The sequence below is a fragment of the Carcharodon carcharias genome, chromosome 9 (genome assembly GCF_017639515.1).
Source record: "Carcharodon carcharias isolate sCarCar2 chromosome 9, sCarCar2.pri, whole genome shotgun sequence".
In the NCBI taxonomy this organism is placed as follows: Eukaryota; Metazoa; Chordata; class Chondrichthyes; order Lamniformes; family Lamnidae; genus Carcharodon; species Carcharodon carcharias.
In genome coordinates, this window is record NC_054475.1 from 170,826,168 (window position 1) to 170,842,348 (window position 16,181).

A 16,181-nucleotide genomic window follows, 5' to 3' on the forward strand; every position below is an offset into this window, starting at 1 on the left:
ACACACACACACAGACACACACTCACACACAGACACACACACACAGACACACACACTCACTCACACACACAGACACTTTCACATACAGACACACACACAGATACTCACACACACACACTCACTCACACACACAGACACACACACACACAGCCACTCACATACAGACACTCACATACAGATACTCACACACACACACACAGACACACACAGACACTCTCACATACAGGCACTCACACACACACACACAGACACACACAGACACTCTCACATACAGGCACTCACACACAGATACTCACACACACACACACAGACACACACACACACAGACACTCTCACATACAGGCACTCACACACAGATACTCACACACACACACACAGACACACACACACAGAGACACACACACACAGAGACACACACAGACAGACACAGACACACACTCACACACAGACACACACACACAGACACACACACTCACTCACACACACAGACACTTTCACATACAGACACTCACACACAGATACTCACACACAGACACACACAGACACACACACACACAGACACACACACACACACAGACACACACACAAACTCCGCTAGAGCAGATGTAAAACGCTCTAAAAAAAATTCCTTGGAAAACATTCCTTTCCGGCACAGTTCATGGCGCAAATGAGCCATTCAGCGGTAAGTCAGAAAATGGAGGATATGATGTTAATGGGATGGTGAGGTTGTTTAGAAACAGGACGCAGGTGTCAGTAAGAAAGGAGATTTATAATTAGAAACAATGAGGATAGAAACACCTTGGACAATTATGGCAGGAGAAAAGAATCAGGGATTTACAACAAAAGAATGAACCCCAGAAATGCCCAGGGTGTGGTCAATCAGTGTTTTAGATGTGATTCAAAATGCCATTATGAACTGAACTGTCCTAAACGATATGATAAGGTTTTCGAAATTAAACATGAGACAGGAGACTCAGAAGAAAAAGATGGAGATATTGACCAAAGAGAGGGCATTGTATTAGTTACAAGATGTTTCAGCCCAGTCACGAATGTCTTGGTGGCAGAGTCCTTCAGCTGTGTGGTGCTAAATAGCAGATTCACGTCTACATTCTGTGGAATAGACTGGTTAAAATGCTGCCTGGACTCCTTAAATGACAAGGACCGGAATAAGGTTAAAGAATTTGAGGGTTCCGGCAGTTTTAGATTTGGAGATGATAATACCCTAAAACCTTTTTAAAAAGGGTAGAGATTCCCTGTAAGATAGCTGGATTCAATCATTTTCTCAGCACAGATGTAGTGTCTAGCGAAATACAGTTACTGATGAGCAGACCATCGATCAAGAAGCAAATGGAGCTGGACATGGAGAATGACAAGGCCATTGTATTTGGAAAACCTGTTGATTTACAATTTACACGATCCGGACACGACTGTATTCCTTTAATAAAACCTAACTTTTCTACTAAGGAGATTAAAGAAGTGTTATTGGTGTCAGGAGATAGGAATTTGGAAGACTAAAAGCAAATTGTGTTAAAATTGCATCAGCAGTTTGCCCACCCTCCTTCACTAAGATTAAAAATGTTGCTAAGGCAGGCAAGAATAAGGGATGGAGAGTACACTAAACTTATAGAGGAGATAAGCGATAGGTGTGATATACATTATATATATAATATATATATATAAGAAATACAAAACGACACCAACACGGCCCATTGTGAGTCTACCCTTAGTGAAAGATTTCAATGAAGTTGTGGTGATGGATTTAAAGGTGTGGGACAAAGAAAAGCACAATTTTATTTTACATTTCGTAGATTTGGCAACAAGGTTTAGCCAGTCAACAATCTTATACAGTAAAGAAAAGAAAGTAATTGTGGATCAGGTAATGGAGAAGTGGATAGGGACCGGAATGGGACCACCTGCGAAACTCCTCACTGATAATGGGGGATGAATTTGCTGACAATGAGTTCAGGATATGTGCAAAAACATGAATGTAATAGTTATGAATGCCACACCTGAAAGCCCCTTTAGTAACGGAGTGTGTGAAAGGAATCTCACGGTTATAGATGAGATGCTTCGTAAAATATTGGCAGATAGGCCAAGCTGTAAATTAACATCAACTCTAGCATGGGCTGTCCATGTCAAGAATCCACTGGAGACGGTTGGGGGCTACAGTCCATATCAGTTGGTTTTTGGTAGAAATCCAAAAATCCCTTCAGTCCTGAGTGATCATCTCCCAACTTGGGAGGGAACTACAATTAGCTCTACCTTTTCTGAGCATTTAAACACACTACACGCTGGTAGAAGAGTGTTCCTCAAAGCCGAAGTTTCAGAAAGAATTTGGTGAGCTCTAAGACACAATGTACGTCCATCGGAAACTATTTTCAATCCAGGAGACATGGTATACTATAAAAGAGAAGGACTTAATGAGTGGAAAGGCCCCGGAAAGATTATAGGTAAAGATGGTAAAACAGTCATTTTACAACATGGGAACCAGATTATTTGGGTACACTCATCAAGGTTAGTTGGCGCAGACTACAAATTTGCAGGTTTGGAGAGTGTTGTAGGACAGGATGAGGAACCAAGTACTTCTCATACCTGTAGAAACATAGAAACTAGGAGCAGGAATAGGCCATTCGGCCCTTCGAGCCTGCTCCACCATTCATTATGATCATGGCTGATCATCCAACTCAATAGCCTGCTCCCGCTTTCTCCCCATATTCTTTGATCCCTTTCGCCCCAAGAACTATATCTAACTCCTTGAAAACATACAATGTTTTGGTCTCAACTACTTTCTGTGGTAGTGAATTCCACAGGCTCACCACTCTCTAGGTGAAGAAATTTCTCCTCATCTCAGTCCTAAATGGTCTATCCCATATCCTCAGACTGTGACCCCTGGTTCTGGACTCCCCCACCATCGGGAACATCCTTCCTGCATCTACCCTGTCTAGTCCTGTTAGAATTTTATAGGTTTCTATGAGATCCCCCCTCATTCTTCTGAACTCCAGCAAATATAATCCTAACTGATTCAATCTCTCCTCATATGTCAGTCCTGCCATCCAAGGAATCAGCCTGGTAAACCTTCGCTGCACTCCCTCTATAGCAAGAATATCCTTCCTCAGAGAAGGAGACTAAAATTGCACACAAATATTCCAAGTGTGGTCTCACCAAGGCCCTGTATAATTACAGCAAGAAATGCCTGCTCCTGTACTTGAAATGTTGCACGATTGTGAGGATCAGGTAGCTGAATTTAACATCTGAAGATGGAGACAGTAATTTGGACAAAGATGATGAGGTGATTCGTCCCAGAGAACAATTGCTGAAAGCTGAGACTAAAGTTACATACTCGCCAGAAGGGGCCAGTCAATGGTGGGATGGGATGATTGTAGGTGGAGCAGGGAAGGCCACTGGAAAATATAAAAACTGGTTAAATGTATGAGATAAAGGACAGGAGGTTAGGCCTATGGATTGGGAACATGAAATACAAAAACGGAAGGCACAGAAACACAGTATCTGTTCAGATAGTGGGTCTGGGAGTGAACATGCCTCCAGGAAGAGATCGCAAACTGTTGAAGGAACATTTATAAACGGGAGAAGGAGATCAAACAGCAACAGTCTGGAGCATGCTAATGGGCAGGATAGAGGGCATAACTTAAAAGGTCAAGGAATATGGCAGAGACTGGTAACGCGACAAGAAGCAGAAGCCCATGTGATCGAGAAGTCTCAGTAGCTTCAAACAAATTAGATGATAAATTAATAAAAGATGCCAAGCAGCAAGAATTACATAGTTCGAAAGAATTTGGGGTATACACAGAGGTGCCAGATAAGGGACAACCAGCTCTGTCTCATAGATGGATGTGCATGGAATTCCTGATGGGACTTATAAAGCTAAAACCAGGCTGGTAGCATGAGGGTTTGAAGAAAAATTGGGTGACTGGGATATAAGAATATATTGATCTAGGAATCAATTACAGCAGTAAGGAGGGATGACAGTTTAGAAGGCTCCTCAAATGAAGCCATATGGGTAGAACTGAAAAACAAAAAAGGAGCAATCATATTGCTGGGAGTGTACTATAGCCCCCCCAAACAGAGAGAAATAGAAGAGCAGCTTTGTAGGCAACTTTCAGAGCAGTGTAAAAATAATAGGGTAATAATAGTGGGGGATTTCAACTCCCTCAACATTAACTTGGTTAGTCATAGTGTGATAGGTTTAGAGGGAGCGGAATTCTTAAAATGCATCCAGGAGAGCTTTTTAAGCCAGTACGTAGAAGATCCTACAAGAGAGGGGTCCTGGACTTAATTTTAGGGAATGATGCCAGGCAAGTGGTAGAGGTGTGAGTGGGGGAGTATTTTGCAGACAGTGATCATAACTCCGTTAGATTCAAGGTTGTTATGTAAAAGGACAAGCATGGGCCAGAAATCAGTTCTAAATTGGGGGAAGGCCGATTTTAATAAGATCAGATATGATTTGGCCAGAGTGGACTGGGAGCAGCTACTTTTAGGTAAATCTGCGTCAGAGCAGTGGGACTTATTGAAGAAGGAAATAGGGAGAGTACAGGGCCAACATATTCCAGTAAAGACAAAGGATGAGACCAACAAATCCAGGGAACCCTGGATGTTGAGGGATATATAGGATTGGATAAAGAGAAAAAGGGAGACTAATGGCAGATACCGAGGGCTCAAAACAGATAAAGTCCTAGAGGAGTGTAGAATGTGTAGGGGGAACTTAAAAAGGAAATTAGGAGAGCAAAAAGGGGGCATGAAGAAACATTGGCAGATAAAATAAAGGAAAATCCAAAGTTATTTTACAGGTACATTAAGAGTAAGAGGATAACTAGGGAAAGAGTAGGGCCCAATAAGGACCATAGTGGTAATTTGTGTATGGAGCCGGAAGATGTAGGTAGGGTTCTAAATGAATACTTTGTGTTGGTGTTCACAAGTGAGAGGCAGAAGGACTGTGATATAATTAAATAAATTAGCATAGAAAGGCAGGAGGTTCTAAGTGGTGTGGCAGGCTTAAAAGTAGATAAATCTCCAGGCCCGGATGAAATATAACCCAGGCTGCTGTGTGAGGCAAGGGAGGAGATAACAGGGGCGCTGGCAATAATTTTCAATACCTCTCTGGCTACAGGAGAGGTGCCAGAGGACTGGAGGACAGCCAGTGTGGTAGTGTTATTCAAAGAGGGATGAAGGGATAAACCAAGGAACTACAGGACAGTCAGTCTAACCCCAGTGATAGGGAAACTATTGGAAACAATTCTGATTGACAGAATTAATCTACACTTGGAGAGGCAGGGATTAATCAAGGACAGTCAACATGGTTTTGTTAAGGGGAGGTCATGTCTGACCAATTTGATTGAATTTTTCGAAGAGGTGCCCAGGTGTGTAGATGAGAGCAATGTATTTGATGTAGTCTACTTGGACTTCAGCAAGACTTTTGATAAGGTCCACATGGGAAACTGATAACGAAGGTAAGAGCCCATGGGATCCAAGGCAATTTGGCAAATTGGATCCAGAATTGGCTGAGTGGCAGGAAGCAGAGGGTGATGGTCGAGGAGTGTTTTTGTGACTGGATGCCTGTGTCCAGTGGGGTTCCACAGGGATCAGTGTTGGGTCCCTTGCTGTTTGCGATATATCTAAATGATTTAGACTTGAATGTAAGAGGGATCAGTAAGTTCGTGGATGACGCGAAAATTGGTGGGGTGGTAAATAGTGAGGAGGATAGCCTTAGATTACAGGAGGATATAGACAGGCTGGTCAGTGGCAAATGGAATTTAATCTGGATAAGTGTGAGGTGATGCTCTTGGGCAGGAAAAACAAGGTACGGGAATACACGTTGAATGGTAGGACCCTGTGAAGTACCGAGGATCAGAGGGACCCTGGTGTACAGGTAGATAAGGTGGTTAGGAAGGCAAGTGGGATTTTTGCCTTTATTAGCTGAGGCATAGAATATAAGAGCAGGGAGGTTATGCTGGAACTGTATAAAAAGCTGGTTAGGCCACAGCTAGAGTACTGTGTGCTGTTCTGGAATCCGCATTATAGGAAGGATGTGATTGCACTAGAGAGATTGCAGAGGAGATTTACCAGGATGTTGCCTGGGCTGGAGAGTTTTAGTTATGAGGAGAGATTGGATAGACTGGGGTTATTTTCCCTGCAGCAGAGGAGATTGAGGGGGGACATGATTGTTTTGTATAAAATTATGAGGGGCATAGATAGGGTAGACAGGAAGGAACTTTTCCCCTTGCTGGAGGGATCAATAACCAGGGGGCATAGATTTAAGGTAAGGGGCAGGAGGTTTAGAGGGGATGTGAGGAAGAATTTTTTCACCCAGAAGGTGGTGGGAATCTGGAACTCACTGCCTGAAAGGGTGGTAGAGGCAGAAACCCTCCTAACATTTAAGAAGTATTTGGATGTGCACTTGTGATGCCATGACATACAAGGCTATCGGCCTAGTGCTGGAAAATGGGATTAGAATAGTTAGGTACTTGTTTGACTGGCGCAAACTTGATGGGCTGAAAGGCCTTTTTCTGTGCTGTAGACCTCTATGACTCGATGACTCTATGAGTAGATTCACCCATGGCAGGGAAAGTTATACTGAAGGTCTTTTTAGCTTTATTAGCTACAAATGCTTGGGAATGTAAGTCCTTTGATATTAAAGCTGCTTTTTTGCAGGGACACTAACTTCAAAGGGAAGTTTTTGCCGTCTACCAAAAGAGGTGCCAAATGCAGAAGGGACTCTCTGGAAGCTATATATGTGTTTATGATTTAAATGACGCCTCCAGAGTTTGGTATTTCTCAGTGAGGTCAGTTTTGTTAAAGTTAGGCTGTCTTCAGTTGCAAGCAGACCTGACAATGTTTTACTGTCATCATGGAAACTTGCAGGCATCTTTATGATGCATGTAGATGATTTTTTTTGTGGGGTGGGAGTAGCGAATTTGAAACAGTTGTCATTAATGGGCTCAGAATGGAGTTTAAAATTGGAAATCAGGCCTCTGGTGCGTTGAAGTACATTGGATTGGGAATCAGGCAGAGCGGATCACACGTCCTTTTTATATTAGCAATCCTATTTAGAGAACGTCAATCCCATTGCAATTAGTCATGGTACGGCCTCCCAGAATGATACAGCAGCTTCTGAAACAGAGAAAGAGGAACTCAGAAGTCTAACTGGGCAACTCAATTGGCTAGGCAAACAAACCAGGCCAGATGTCAGTTTTGATGTTTTGGAATTGGGCACTAAAATGAACGATCCCAAGATTGAAGAAATCATTCGGACAAACAAAACATTGACAAAATTAAAAATGGAGCAGTGTGTTTTGAAATTCCCATCTTTGGGTGATATTAGAGAAATGAAACTGATTGTGTTCAGTGATGCATCCTATGCAAATCTGTGATGGATTTTCAAATGCGGGAGGATTTATAATATCTCATGGGAGGAAAAGGCAAATGCTGCCTTTTGGCATGGGAATCTAAAAAGATATGAAGAGTTGTAAAAAGTACATTAGCAGCAGAGACTTGTTGAGGAGGTAGATATGGTCGTCTTTACATCAAAGATACTGGCAGAAGTTTTAAATGGAAAAGGGTATTCGGGATTGGTACCTTTTGAATGTCTTATAGATAACAAGACACTATGGGAAAAAGTTCACTCTACAAAGTGCATTAATGAGAAGAGATTGCCAATTGACATTGCAAGCTTAAAACAGATGCTCGAGAATAAGGAGATTGCCAAGATCAAATGGATTGATAACAGCTACCAATTATCTGACTGCTTCAGCAAAAGAGGAGCGAGCTCCAAGCAGTTACTAGAGATCCTCAATGAGGGATGTCTTTTTCTTTAAAAAAATACTTCTTTTGTGTGGACATATCTATACATATGTTTCTTTTAAGGAGGGGAATAAGGTCAATTTATTGAATGAAAATATATATTGATGTTTTTTCTGTGTTTATATAAACTCAGGGTTTGTTTAAAGAAGATGGGAATCTGTTAGGGGAGGAAACAGTTAAAGAAATTCAATTGCTAATTATTAGGTTGTTTAACTAAGTACTCATTTGGATGTATAAAAGAGATAACAGCTGAGACGAGCGCTGTCTGTGGAGAGTTTTATGACAACCAATCAAACTCTGTCTGAAGGAGTCTGTCTTGGTTTTGTCTTCATTTCTAAACAACTAATGGAACTTAACATCCTCTTTCACACCACGTACTAAATTATCTCTGAGCACGTCATTTAGAGTCGCAATGTTCCGTTACCTTCTTCAAATATGCCACATAGCATGCAATAGTCTCACCTGGGGCTCTATTTTACAAATTAAATCTGAAGCTCTGCATCATGCCTGAGGGCTTGGGTTGAAAGTGACCCATCACGAGGTCCACCAATTCACCAAAATATTTTGAATCTGGGGTACTGGGTGCCATCAAACTTTGAATCAGACTGTAGGTTTTGCTCCCACAAGTATTCAAGAGGATTGCTCACTTCTTCTCTTCCCCGTAATCTCATTCGCTTGAAAAAAGAACATGAGGCGTTCTTGGATTGAGACCAATTGTCTGTGGCATGTTCAAAAAGATCAACTCTCCCAAAGTATGGCATTTTCAGAGGGAACAACTTCTTCAATTCTAACGGAGCTTGCTACTTACAATCAGTAGCAAGGTGCAATGCTGATTTCTTCTGTTCAATCCTATCTCATCCTCATCGCCAGTTTGTTGTAGTGTGGCTGAACTGTTCTGCTAATGATAGAGTTGATCTGCAGACACTTCTTGGGTGGAAACATTAAGTTTATTTACAATATACTCAGCAACAATTACATATGGGCTTTCAACTCTAACTCTACACCGACTGCTGAAGTAGCCCGCACTACTCTCCTATTGATTACTATAGATCATGTGATCTTCCTTAACAAGTATTATTCTTAAAGGTACATTGCACACTAAATAATATACTACAGGTTAGCTTCTGCTTTTTGTGATTTACGCTCTTTACACCCTCCTAAATTACTTGGCTCTGATCTACTGATTTCTGACTCCAGTGAGATCTGGTCCAGTTCTGTTTCTACCAGGTGTATGTACTTGGGGATATCCTTACCGTGTAAACTGGTCTCAATCCTGTATTGAGATCAATATTATGTGAAAGCACTGTAGGGTCAATTGAGGTGCAGTGAGTGCAATTCCACAAAGGTTCTAGCACAATAGAAAATGCAGTAGTCACAGCAACACTCTATACATAGAACAAAGTGTACTTACTTGGAGCAGGTGCTGTGGACACTACTCAGGGGAGAGGGGAATGACTGAAGTTGTTGACAATGTCCTGCATATTTGTGGTGTCACAATCTGACCCAGTCCTGACCTTTGTTACTCCTTTCGCTCTTGCTGGATCCTGGGCACGGAGTGTTGCAGCTACATTAATCACCAGAGCCTGTAAACTCACAACTGCAATACTTTTGGGATGATGTGCCGAACAATTAAATCAATTAAAAATCTCATTAAATTAGACATCCAGGATATCTGCACTCCTCTAATTCTGGTCTGTTGAGAATCCATGATTTTAATTGTTCAACACCATTCGTGACTCCTCAGATACTGAAGCAGTCCATATGCAAATGCAGCAAGACCTGGACAATATCAAGGCTTATGCTGACAAGTGGCAAGTAACATTCATGCCACACAAATGCCAATGACCATCTCCAACAAGAGAGAATCTAACCATCTCCCCTTGACACTCAATGGCATTACGCTGCAAGTTCCCCTCCAAGTCACTCACTTTCCTGACTTGGAAATATATCACCGTTCCTTCACTGTCACTGGGTCAAAATCCTGGAACTCCCTCCCTAACAGCACTGTGGGTGTACCTACACCACATGGACTGCAGTGGCTCAAGAAGGCAGCTCACCACCACCTTCTCAAGGGCAACTAGGGATGGGCAATAAATGCTGACCCAGCCAGCAACGCCCACATCCCGTGAGTGAATAAAAAAAAATTACCATCACTGAATCCCCCACTATCAACATCCTGGGGGTTACCATTGACCAGAAACTGAACTGGACTAGCCATATAAATACTGTGGCTACAAGAGCAGGTCAGAGGCTAGGAATTGTGCGACGAGTAACTCACCTCCTGACTCCCCAAAGCCTGTCCACCATCTACAAGGCACAAGTCAGGAGTGTGATGGAATAGTCCCCACTTGTCTGGATGAGTGCAGCTCCCACAACACTCAAGAAGCTCAACACCATCCAGGACACCATCCTTATGTGGCTCAAATTTTGTTTGATATCGCTCCTGTGAACCGACATGTCATATTTCAATACATTAAAGGCAATATGTAACTGCACTTTGTTATTGCTGCATTAATATTGCTGGATTTGCCACATTTGAAGAAGTTTTGCTCAGAAAACTATTGTAGGCAAGGGAGCGACACAAAGTAAACTTCTTTATTTTCTGTTTATCTGTCTGTAAGCAGAGATGGTTTAATTTTTGTCATTAGGCTGTGGCATGTTTCCCAAACCCTCTGTTGGTGAGGTCAATATTTAAAGTCACTCAAATCAAACTCTCTGAATGGTTAATTCAGAAGGCGATGGTGTCGCGGTATTGTCACTAGATTAGTAATCCAGAGACCCCAGGGTAATGCTCTGGGGAGCTGGGTTCCAATCCCACCATGGCTGACGGTGGAAATTCAATTGAATAAAAATCTTGTTGGAGGTTGATAAAAATCGGGAATTAATTTTGATGCTGACCACGAAACCATTGTTGATTGTTGTAAAAACACATCTAGTTCAATAATGTCCTTTATGGAAGGAAATCTGCTGTCCTTACTTGGTCTGGCTTACATTGGACTCCAGACCAAAACCCACAGCACCAACGGACTTAGTTACATAAACTGCTATGAAGTCCATAAGGAATGAAACCGGATGGACAACCTGGCATCGATCTAGGTACTGGAAACAACAATGACAAACTCAGCCCTGTCAACCCTGCAAAGTCCTCCTTACTTACATCTGGGGACTAATGCCAAAATTGGGAGAGCTTCCCAGACACCACCATCACCATCCCTGGGTATGTCCTGTCCCACAGGCGGTGGGCACAGTGGTATACAGTCGGGAGGGAGTTGTCCTGAGAGTCCTCAACATCGACTCCGGACCCCATGAAGTCTTGCTGACTACCACATACTACCCCACCCACTCAGCTGACGAATCAGTGCTCCTCCATGTTGGAGGAAGCACTGAGGGTGGCAAGAGCACAGAATGTACTCTGGATGGGGACTTCAATGTCCATCACCAGGAGTGGCTCGGTAGTTAATGTGAATCGGGGGAAAACTCTCCGCTGGCTGGAGTCATACCTAGCACAAAGGACTATTTGTTGTGCTTGTTGGAGGTCAGTCATCTCAGCTCCAGGACATCACTGCAGGTTTTTTTTCATTCATGGGATGTGGGCATCACTGGCTGGGCCAGCATTTATTGCCCATCCCTAGTTGCCCTTGAGAAGGTGGTGGTGAGCTGCCTTCTTGAACTGCTGCAGTCCTTGTGGTGTAGGTACACCCACAGTGCTGTTAGGAAGGGAGTTCCAGGATTTTGACCAAGCGACAGTGAAGGAACGGTGATATATTTCCAAGTCAGGGTGGTGAGTGACTTGGAGGGGAACTTGCAGGGGGTGGTGTTCCCATCTATCTGCTGCCCTTGTCTTTCTAGATGGTAGTGGTCGTGGGTTTGGAAGGTGCTGTCTAAGGAGCCTTGGTGAGTTTCTGTAGTGCATTTGTAGATGGTACACACTGCTGCTACTGTGCGTCGGTGGTGGAGGGAGTGAATGATTGTGGATGTGGTGCCAATCAAGTGGGCTGCTTTGTCCTGGATGGTGTCAAGCTTCTTGAGTGTTGTGGGAGCTGCACTCATCCGGGCAAGTAGGGAGTACTCCATCACACTCCTGACTTGTGCCTTGTAGATGGTGGACAGGCTTTGGGGAGTCAGGAAATAAGTTACTCACTACAGGATTCCTAGCTTCTGATCTGCTGTTGTAGCCACAGTATTTATATGGTTAGTCCAGTTCAGTTTCTGGTCAATGGTATCCACCAGGATGTTGATAGTGGGGGATTCAATGATGGTAATGCCAATAAATATCAAGGGGCGATGGTTGGATTCTCTCTTGTTGGGGATGGTCATGGCTTGACACTTGTGCTGGTATGAATGTTACTTGCCACTTGTCAGGCCAAGCTTGGATATTGCCGAGGACTTGCTGCATTTGGACATGGACTGCTTCAGTATCTAAGGAGTTGCGAATGGTGAACATTGTGCAATCATCAGTGAACATCCACACTTCTGACGTTATGTTGGAAGGAAGGTCATTGATGAAGCAGCTGAAGATGGTTGGCCCTGGGACACTACCCTGAGGAACTCCTGCAGTGATGTCCTGGAGCTGAGATGACTGATCTCCAACAACCACAACCATCTTCCTTTGTGCTAGGTATGACATCACCAGTGGTGGGTTTTACCCCTGATTTCCATTGACTCCAGTTTTGCTAGGGCTCCTTGATGCCACACTCGGTCAAATGCGGCCTTGAAGTCGAAGGGAGTCTCATCTCACCTCATCTCAGGAGTTCAGCTCTTTTGCCCATGTTTGAACCAAGGCTGTAATGAGGTCAGGAGCTGTGTGGCCCTGGCAGAACCCAAACTGGGCATCAGTGAACAGGTTATTGCTAAGCAAGTGCTGCTTGATAACACTGTTGATGGCCCCTTCCATTACTTTACTGAGGATGGAGAGTAGACTGATGGGGCAGTAATTGGCCGGGTTGGATTTGTCCTGCTTTTTGTGTGTAGGATATACCTGGGCAATTTTCCACTTAGCCGGGTAGATGCCAGTGTTGTAGCTGCACTGGAACAGCTTGGCTGTTCTGGGGCACAAGTCTTCAGTACTATTGCCAGAACATTGTCAGGGCCCTTAGACTTTGCAGTATGCAGTGCCTTCAGCCATTTCTTGATATCATGTGGAGTGAATTGAATTGGCTGAAGACTGATATCTGTGATGCTGGGGTCCTCTTGGGTAGACCAAGATGAATCATCCACTGGGCACTTCTGGCTGAAGTTTGTAGCAAATGCTTCAGCCTTATCTTTGCACTGATGTGCTGGGCTCCTCCATCATTGAGGATGGGGGTATTTGTGGAGCCTCCTCCTCCAGTGAGTTGTTTAATTGTCCACTACCATTCACGACTGGATGTAGTGGGACTGCAGAGCTTAGATCTGACCTGTTGCTTGTGGGATCACTTAGCTCTGTCTATTAGTTGCAGTTCATGCTGTTCGACATGCAAGTAGTCCTGTGTTGGTAATGATAAAATGGGGGATATGCCCAAACAGTAGTTTAGCAGTAGGGCACAGAATAAACCAGGAAATACTGGGAGCATGTAAGAAAGGCATGGCAATAATCATGGGTGATTTTAATATGCATATAGGCTGCACTAATCAAATTGGCAAGGGTAGCCTGGAGGGAGAGTTCATAGAGTGTATTAGAGATTGTTTCTTGGAGCAATATGTTGTGGAACCAACCAGGGAGCAGGCTATTCTGGATTTGGTTTTGTGTAATGAGATGAGATTAATTAATGATCTCATAGTAAAGGATCCTCTGGGGAAGAGTGATCATAGCAAGCTAGAATTTCAAGTTCAGTTTGAGAGCGAGAAACTTGAGTCCGACAATAGTGTTCTGGAGTTAAACAAAGGTAACTACATAGGCATGAGGGCAGATTTGGCCCGCGTGGACTGGCCAGGAAGACTACAAGGTAGGATAGTTGATGAACAGTGGCAGATATTTAAGGAGATATTCAATTCCTCCCAAGTAAAATATATCCCAATGAGGAAGAAAGATGGTAAGAGGGGGAAAAAGTATCCATGGCTAAGAAAGGAAGTTAAAGATAACATAAAGGCAAAAACCAAGGCATACCAAATTGCAAAGGTCAGTGGCAGGGAGCACAGTTAATGTTTCGAGTCCGCACGACTCTTCAACAGAACAAGACCTGCTGAGATTTTCCAGGTATTTTTGTATTTGTTTTCGATTTCCAGCATCCACAGTTTTTTGTTTTTATTTTTGCAAAGGTCAGTGGCAGGCTGGAAGTTTGGGAAACTTTTAGAAATCAACAAAGGGTTACTAAAAAAAATAATCAAAAGAGCAAAGGTAAATTATGACACAAAATTCGCGCAAAATGTAAAAACTGAGCAAAAGCTTCTACAAGTATATAAAAGGAAAGAGAATAACTAAAGTGAATGTTGGCCCTTGGAGGACGAGACTGGGGAGTTAATAGTGGGGAACACAGAAATGGCAGAGACGCTTAATCAATATTTTGCCTCAGTTTTCACAGTGGAGGACAGTAGTACCACACCAATAGTAACAGGTAGAGCTGAGGGTATAGAGAAGGAGGAACTTAGAACAATCACCATCACTAGAGAAAAAGTACTGAGCAAACTATTGGGATTAAAGGGTGACAAGCCCCCAGGACCTGATGGCCTACATCCCAGGGTCTTAAAGGAAGTGGCAGCGGAGATAGTAGATGCATTGGCTATAATATTCCAAAATTCCCTAGATTCTGGAAAGGTTCCAGTGGATTGGAAAAATGGTAGTGTAATGCCCTTATTCAAAAAGGGGAGGGGGGAGGCAGAAGGTAGGAAACTATAGACCAGTTAGTTTAACATCTGTCGTTGGGAAATTGTTGGAATCTATTATTAAGGAAGTAGTAATGGGACATTTGGAAAGTCAAAATGCAATCCATCAGAGTCAGCATGGTTTTATGAAGAGTAAATCGTGTTTGACTAATTTGCTAGAGTTCTTTGAAGATGTGACAAGCAAAGTGGATAATGGGGATCCTGTAGATGTTGTATATCTGGACTTCCAGAAGGCCTTAGATAAGGTGCCACACAAAAGATTAATACACAAGATAAGATCACACGGAGTTAGGGGTAATATATTAGCTTGGATAGAGGATTGGCTAACCAACAGAAAGCAGAGAGCCAGGATGGCAAGCTGTAACTAGTGGGGAACCACAGGGTTCGGTCCTTGGGCCCCAACTATTTACAATCTATATTAATGACTTGGATTCAGGGATAGAAGGTACTATAGCTAAATCTGCAGATGACACCAAAATAGGTGGGAAAGTAAGTTGCAATGAAGAAATAAGAAATTTATAAATGGATATGGACAGGTTAGGTGAATAGGCCAAAATTTGGCAGATGGAGTTTAACGTGGATAAGTGTGAGGTTATCCATTTTGGTCAGAAGAATAAAAAGGCGACTTATTATTTAAATGGAGAGAAACTTCAGAATGCTTCAGTGCAGAGGGATCTGGGTGTCCTTGTGCATGAATCGCTGAAAGCTAGTATTCAGGTACAGCAGGTCATAAGGAAGGCAAATGGAATTTTGGCATTTATTGCTAAAGGAATAGAGTATAAAAATAGGGAAGTGTTGTTGCAACTGTACAAGGCATTGGTGAGACTGCACCTGGAGTACTGTGCACAGTTTTGCTCCCCTTACTTGAGGAAGGGTGTAGTTGCACTGGAGATGGTTCAAAGGAGGTTCACTAGATTGATTCCAGAGATGCAGGGCTTGTCTTATGAGGAGAGATTGAGCAGTTTAGGCCGATACTCACTAGAGTTTCGAAGGATGAGGTGATCTAATTGAGGTATATAAGAAGCTAAAGGGGATAGACAAAGTAGACGTGGAGCAGATGTTTCCCCTTGTGGGGTATTCTAGAATGAGAGCCAATAGTTTTAGGATAAGGGGTGGTAGATTTAAATCAGAGATGAGGAGGACTTACTTTTCTCAAAGGGTCGTGAATCTGTGGAATTCACTACCTCAGAGTGCAGTGGATGCTGGGATGCTGAATAAATTTAAGGAGGAGATAGACAGAGTTTTAATTAGTAATGGGTTGAAAGGTTATGGGGAGAGGGCGGGAAATTGGAGTTGAGGCCGAAATGAGATCAGCCATGATTGTATTGAATGGTGGGGTCGGCTCGAGGAGCTGAATTGCCTATTCCTGCTCCTAGTTCTTATGATCTTATGTTATAGCTTCACCAAGTTGACACCTCATTTTTAGGTATGCTTGGTGCTGCTTCTGGCATGTCCTCCTGCACTCTTCATTAAACCAGGATTAATCCTCTGGCTTGATGGTAATGGTAGAGTGGGGGATAAGCCAGGCCTAGACCTAACCATCTTTAGCTTCTTCATCAATGACC